This window comes from Cyprinodon variegatus, unplaced genomic scaffold (genome assembly GCF_000732505.1).
Source record: "Cyprinodon variegatus isolate N-32 unplaced genomic scaffold, C_variegatus-1.0 Scaffold378, whole genome shotgun sequence".
In the NCBI taxonomy this organism is placed as follows: Eukaryota; Metazoa; Chordata; class Actinopteri; order Cyprinodontiformes; family Cyprinodontidae; genus Cyprinodon; species Cyprinodon variegatus.
This window is the reverse complement of record NW_015150831.1, coordinates 20,591-28,370: the sequence shown is the minus strand read 5'-3', so window position 1 is coordinate 28,370 and position 7,780 is coordinate 20,591. Positions and strand designations below refer to the sequence as shown.

At 36.2% G+C, this 7,780-nt stretch overlaps 1 protein-coding gene across 1 annotated transcript in view; it reads right to left on the bottom strand.

Moving 5' to 3' along the window:
• hs3st5 (heparan sulfate-glucosamine 3-sulfotransferase 5) overlaps positions 1 to 7,378 on the bottom strand; it is a 61,331-nt gene extending 53,953 nt beyond the window's left edge. The window contains exon 1 of the mRNA XM_015386801.1: positions 7,300 to 7,378. The gene's annotated coding sequence lies outside the window, so the exon portion shown is untranslated. The remainder of the gene's footprint in view (positions 1 to 7,299) is intronic.
• Positions 7,379 to 7,780: the final 402 nt, after the last annotated feature.

Genomic DNA, 7,780 nt, shown 5'->3' with positions numbered 1-7,780 from the left:
TCAATCTGACTGGATGATCTGGTGAACTGTAAAGTGCTTTGAGATGACGTGTGTTGTGAATTCACGCTATATAAATAAATTGAATTGAAAACACTGTATGGACCCAGTGGATCAAAACCAACATGGTTCCATCAAATAAATAATAAAAGTTTAAACTTCACCCTGCACTTCAGAAACTATGATTTCTGTGCCGTTCCACTCCTCCTCCTGATTCTACCACCTTTATCTCATCAGCCACAATACAACACCTATTTCCTGTGTGTAACAGTCACAGTCTGCTCATTGTTTCTATAAATATGCTTTCATAGAGTGCTATGCAAGCTTATTTATAGAAATAACTGAGCTTTTCTTTTGGCAAATTTTGTAGATTATCCTCCTTGTGAATGTTGTCATAGCAAACAAATTGTCAAAGCCTCTTGTTGGTGATGGCCATGATACACAACGGATATTTATTCCAAATGCTTTTATGGAATTGCTGTTATGCAATAGCTTTCTAAGACAAGGCCTTTGGGGGTCTGTAAGCCATTATCATTAAGAAATAAAGAAATAAGGGCTAATAGTTCACAGTATTTTTAGCTTCCGGAGAGGGACTGAGCTTTGTGAAAAAAATCATCTCTGGACCAGACTTCTGCTTCGTTATGATGGATGACAGCGGAAGGAGGTGATTTCTGCACAATGGCTGAACAGAAAATTTACATTCTTGCTCTCTCTTGCTAAAGTTAGGTTGACAAGTGATAATTTAAACACAGAGAAACAGCTGTTAGCCAAGCTGTGCTCCATAGTTGAGTGGACACTGTGTGTTCATGGACAATATCCTGAGCAAGATTGTATGGTAATGTTGCAATACTTTCTTGCTGTAAATTTCATCACTTCACCATGTTTAACCACCTCCAACTGCAAATAACAGAACCGCAATAAAGGGAATCTTAAAACGTTGTTGTGTTGCTTCCACCATCTTGACTACTACAGTTACAGGAAAATAATAAGGCATAAACTCCTGGCTTCCTTGCTGTGATTGGTTTGTAGGTTTAGGCCAAAGATTGCAAGCTGGCCCAGGTTGACAAGCAGTGTACAGAATACACACAGCACCAGTCAGTCTGGCTTGCAAGGCTACTAAATTGGCTGCTGAAAATGGTGTTACTTTATCTTACGACTTGTTGTGAAAAGCCCATAAATAAACAGGTTTCAAGAATTTCTTGCTTTCAATTTAAGAATATTGCCAAAAAAAGAATGAATCTTTCCAGCAGTGATCCTGAAAAAAAATAGTTAATGCATTTGTTACTTTAAGGTTGGACCTACAGTAAGAAAGGTTTCACATATAAAAGGGATATGATTGTTCCTTATGTTCCTAATAGAGGCCTTCACTCTCAATCTGCAGGTTTACTAGTGGTTCCTAGAATTTCTCAAAGTAGAATGGGAGGCAGATCTTTTAGTTATCAGGCTCCTCTCCTGTGGAACCAACTACCAGTTGCAATTAATTTTTTTATAAAGGTTATTGTTAGAGTAGCTCAGGTTATGTTAAACTTTCTCTATAGATATGCTGCTATATCCTTAGGCTGCTGGAAGACATAAGGAGCACTTTTTATCATTTTCCTACATTCTTTTACAATTTTCCAATTTTGCAGCGGTTATAGTTATTATTACTATTATTATTTACATTTACACTTTTTTACTCTTCATAGAAGCTACATCTGGCTAGGTGTTCTGTCCTGGAGTTGGGAAATGGCTATGCTGCTGCTGCCCACGACTTCATGTTCTCCTTTTAAATTGATCACACTCTTGGTCCCATCTTTCAGGCATTAACCCTCTCTCTATTCTAGACATTGGCTAAGCTTTCACTACAAATATGTGCTTTATTTAAACTTTTGAACATGTTTATTTTCTATACAAATCATTACAGGAGCTACTACTTTAGTTTTTACTTCTTACTCAAATAGAATATATTCCTAAATCAAAGTTTCGGTATTACCTTTGTGTGTCTGCTACCTTTTGCAACCTCCAGTCAGTCATATCAGATGGCCATTTACAACGAGCCAGGTTCTACTTGAGGATTTTTTTCTGTTAAAGAGGAATTTTCCTTCCCACTGTCACTACCTACATGGCCCAAATGAAGAATCGTTGAAAAGTTAAGTTAGTAAGCAGCTGTACACTGTCACGAGAAACTCATCCAGATTGAATGAATTCTACAAAATAAATCTGCTTGGTTTCCTTATATAGAAAAGTTTTCAACCAATCTGCATGTAATTGAGCTTGTAAAGTGCCTTTTGGTGGCTTGCAATATGAACTCCTGCTATAAAAATAATCAGAATTACATTCATGTAGAAATTGAAGAAGGAAACTAAATGATGTCTCTGTTGTTTTCTGTTGCTTTGAATTGAACCCTTACTTATTTTAAATTTAACCCTTACCTATGCTTCAATGATCCTCTCTATCATGTAAGGTTAATATATTAATATATAAATAAGTAATAAGCAGCGGTGGCTGGCCAATAGAGGGTGGGCTAGGGCGCCGCCCCACCCACTCAATGGCCCTGATTAAGACATAAAAAAAAATAATAAATAAATAAATAAATAAATAAATAAATAAATATATATATATATATATAATTTTAAATTAATATAAAATATCTAAATCTAAAATATTTCAAAATACATCAATATATATTTTAGATGTGCAAGATAAATATTTAACCTTTAATGACTGGTATAGCATCATTACATTTTTCCTCTTATTGGTGATGTATTTCCGCCCTAGGGTGCAAAAATCTTTGCCCATTGACTCTCGTTAAAAGTTGTACATGTGCAGCAGCTCCTCCGCAATACAAAGCTATAGTAGAGCTCTGGGCACAGCTAAGCTGTGACCTGAGGTGACAGTGTCATAGTGGGGGTGGAGACTGACACAAGAGGGCAAACAGGAAACATGTTAGAACTAAAATACAATCAAAAATAACTAGAACACAAGAATGAAAAATAAGACCAATGAAAACTCAGAGATAAAACTTGAACAAAACCAAAACCATGACAGTCAGGAAGTGTATTTGCTCACCACCTCCCGCCACAGCGTAGATGTTTTGTGGGTGATTGACAGGTTGAGTCAGTTGGAGAAGCATTGGAGAGAGAGAGAGAGAGAGAGAGAGAGAGAGAGAGAGAGAGAGAGAGAGAGAGAAAATGGGGCAAGAAACGTTCTTTTCTAGGACCTGGTTTAGCTACAAGGCTTGGCTAACTGCATGCAGCGAGGCTAAAGCTTTATTCTGCTTTCCTGCCTCCTTCTTCAAATGTCAGCATCTGACCCAGCATGGATAAAGACAGCTAGGACTGATTTAAAGCACTTTTTTTTTTATAAAAGGCAAAGAAGAATGAAGAATCTGGGATTCACATGGTTGCTCTTAAATAAAGAAATTCTCAAAAAAAAATGTATTTATTAAAAAAATGTAATGCTAACTAATAGCTTCTCCGTTATTAAACTAGTACATGATTCTTTTAGGTTTGTGACACAATATTGGACCATGCAAAACACAGATTTACCTTCAAAAAGTCTCAGAAGAGCAAGATTTATGTACAAAAACTAAACCTGTAGATGAAATGATATTTTGTTTTTATAAAGTGTATACGTCTATTTTGACTTTATAGCCCCCTCTGGAGAAAACTCCACCAGCTGCCACTGGTAATAAGTAATATTACTTATTTATATATTACATAATGATATATGTAAAATAATCAGTCAGTAATTAATCCAAACTATTTTAATAGTGAGGTTTTAACCATGGGGGTCTGGGTTTAACCACCAGCTGTTTAAACCTTCATCATCAGCACCACACCTTGCCCTTGGATCACAATACCTTTACATCCACCCTATACATTACTGTCTTCAGTTTAATTTGGGAAGGTCCCGGACAGCGAAAGACTGAATCCTCTGATCAAATGGATAAATATTTTACTTCCATTGATATTTCCAGGATCATAATTAGCATCAACCAAAACGAATTGCACTTAAACTAATAATAAAAAAAACACCATCGATTCAATTAAGTAAAAACCTGATTACTTTCTATTGACTATTCAACTCTGCATATAATTTGCGCCTGTTGCTCCGATTTAAAAGCAGAGAGCTGGGAGATGACCTGTGAAGTGAATCGGTGCTAAAAATCAATTTAATTGAACTCGGTTTAATTAAAATGTGTCCCACAAGCAAAGATACTAACACCGACTCTACTCTGGTGCCACTGCATCTGAAACAGAGTTTACTCAGAATAAACTCAGCGTTGATTATATCACGCAAGCTGATAAACAAATGTAATGTCTAGGGACTGCCTCAAATCATAGTCTGCAATAAAAAAAAGGACCCATCCCAGAACCGGAACCACAACAGGACAAATGTTTATTTGTCTACTATTTGTCAGAATGTGGATCAGTTTGATAAGCTGATGTTTATCCTCTGGATCCTCTGATCTGAGCTTAGAACTGACCTCTGGGAAACAACTGAGCCGCTGAAAGATTTGAAATTTAAATATGACGTCCCTACTACTTTAAAGTTAGTAAACAAGTTGGTTACTATGGAGACGTAGCTGGTGGATAGCCCTTATTAATGACTAAGAGCTCCCAGTATGGATCAAGCAGTGGAATAAATAAGTCTGAAAAGCAGGAAGCCTGAAGACATATTGGAAGAAAAAGATATTCTAGGGAAAAGAAAGGATGTAGCGACACAGACTGGGATTAATGACAGAACGAGCCCAGCATCCCACACATGAGCGATGAGCAGCAAGCTGAGGCTGAATGAAACCCAGCCATGATCAATGTGGAATCAGTCCAAACCTTCCAGCAACACAAAACAACCTTTCCAAGATTACAGGGTGGACAACATTTTAATAGGAGAGGATCTGCGCCGCCCTCCGACTGATTTGTGGATTTCTGGGTTTATTTGCGTTGCTTACACATGCCAGCAGTCTTAATTTGGTGATATTTCAAAGCAGACGTGTCAGTTCATTTCAGAAGGAGCCTATAAAGAAGCAAAGGTGCTGACACATAGGAAGAGATATGAGAGGAGGAATTAAATATGTGCCAGAGAAGGTGTATAAGCAGGGATCGTAGCTCAGCTAAGCTGACGTAAAGAGGAGGAGGCTGAGACGTGGCCATGCTGATGGATGAGCATGGTCCAGATTCACTGCCTCCATACAACAACATGTTCCATGAACAGCTGTACATATAATCACCCATCCTGGACCTATCCCAGGACATGGAAGCAAATGTCTCCCAATTTTTATAATCAAAATGATCAAAAAAAGCTTTTTAATTTCAAAAATCAGAAATAAATCATCCAAGCTAAAATTTCAATTTTATGTTCAAGATCGCAAATTATTTTTAGATTAAAGATTTATTCGAGGATTTTCACTTTTTTAAAAAAAGACTCACCCTCTCCATAAAAAAAAAACAAAAAAAAAACACATTCACAACCCTGTACCTGCTACCGAGAAGGAACGCCTACTAAACGTGCAAGCGCGTGCAAGCCCCTTTCTCCTGGTGCACGCTCTGTTTAAAAGTTACTGTATCGCTCATACAAGATAACTTTTCAAAAGAAGATTTGCAATTTTTCCACTATGTCAGACTCACCACCGGTTTGTGAAAATGGGAACGAGCACGTAGGACGGCCTTACGTAAACATATCACCAGAATGATTGACAATTAGGAGGACCACTGATTTGGATTATCCACCCAGAAAAAAAACATCCTCCACTTTGTCTTTAATTTAAATAATAAAAAAATAATGCTTTACATTTAATTTTCAAAATATTTATCATCAAAATGTGACCAATTTATTATTTTAGATTATTCAACCCAAACATTTAAATGAATTATTACATATTACAATTATTACATATTCAAAGCATCCAATGCAGGTCCAGCAGATTCCATAACAGTTTCTTCCCCACTGCCATTACACTGCTGAATGTTTTGTAAAATGGGTTATTTTATTGTATTTTATTATATCTTATTATTTGAAAAAAACAAACAAACAAAGAATTAAACCCTGAAATGTTAGAACTGTAAATATACAGTCATATGTTACTGTTTTTATGTATTTTTTTTTTACTGTTTTCAAGGTTTGACTTTGAAAAAATGAAATTGTCTGAAGAGCTGTTCTTAACGAAATTTATTTTGTATTTTCCTGTAAACAAAATGACAAAATAAATCTAAGTCTCTAAGTCTAACATATTTATGCTTTGTATTTGCAAGTTTAGCTGCAGTTTTTGCCTCACAAATGAAATCAGATATAGATTTTCCAAACTGTTTTTTTTTTATTTTTCTTCTTCAAGGCTGCTTATTGTGTGACCAGAATAAAGAGAAATGAGCATGAGAAGAAAATCAAAATACAATCTGAATATTTTTAATCCAAAAATGCAGCTTTGACTTTGAAATAAAAAAATATACTGCATTTAAATGTACATATTTGACATTTTAGAATGAATTTTTGACATTTTTATTTGGATATCTCAAGATTAAATCTCAACCATCCATATTCTAACAGCTTTGACTGATCAAAATAAGGAGTCTTGAAGTAGAAATGAAAGCACTGTAACCAATTTCATTCATGAGTCAAAAAATACAACTTTATTTTAAAAGAATCCAAAACCAAACAAATGTTGTTTTAACAGATTTTAATCTTTCTGAAGTGCTGATTTAAAGAGTATAATTTGATGTACTCATGGCTGTGATGTCTCTGCTTTGCTAACATCCATTATACAACAGCAGCCATTCAAAATGACCCTTCCCAGTCAAACGCCAGCCGAATGGCAGCCCACTCCCAGCCACTGGAGTTTTTACTCTGACTCCACCCTAACACTGAATTATAGGGTCTGACCAGGAGATGATGCTTCTCTTTAAATCTTAATGTCCACAAATCATGACAGAAAGAATGTTTTAGTAGAAAGATTGATGTTTAACTAGGAAGTGTAAGGGACCAGCCAAGGACCCATCAAGGAAAGTGGGGACATTTTGAATGGCTGCTACTGTAACACCTGAAGTTAAACGTTATTGGTTTAAAAAATCTGAAGTATGAGAGAAAGAAGCTGGTGGAGAATTCCCAACAATGAAAAATGTAGTTTATCTGCTAGAACTGCTTGTTTTTGACCCATCGCCAGATGTTTCCTTTGGCTTTTTATGTTTTCCGTACAAGAATCCAGCATTGCTTGTTATTCGTCACACTAAAGATATGTTTCTTAATCATTAGAAAGTAAAGACGTTTTCTGAAGACAATGTGGTCTGGAGACAACATAGGGTTACAGTTGGAGAAATGAGAACTTACCCTTTGTTCCTCATGACTGCCAGAGGTGATCGTTATACCAGGATGCTCGTTTAAGAATGCTTGCAGATCCAGTATCTGTGTGAAAAAAAGAGAAAAGTAGAGTCAACACGTTTGCAAGCAACAATTAGCAGGAGGAGAGAGATCAGAGCGTTTGAGGTCTATGCTTTGCCTACACTCACACGCATTATGCAAGATTCTATGAAATGTTCCTGACTGATACTCAGTAGGGTAAGAAAACGTCTCATCTGCTTTCCAATATGCATGACCAATTTGAAATGTAACTCATATAAAACCAGAAGACATGCTGAGTAAAACTATGCAGCCTGATAAAAATGAAACGTATCACATAATGGATGAAATCATCACACATCTCAGTTAATGGAAAAGTTGCTTCAATCTAAGGGGCTTTAAAAGTTTAAACAGCTGAGCAGGAACATGTGAACCACGGCCGCCTCACAGAAAGAGGTGATAATGAATTTGG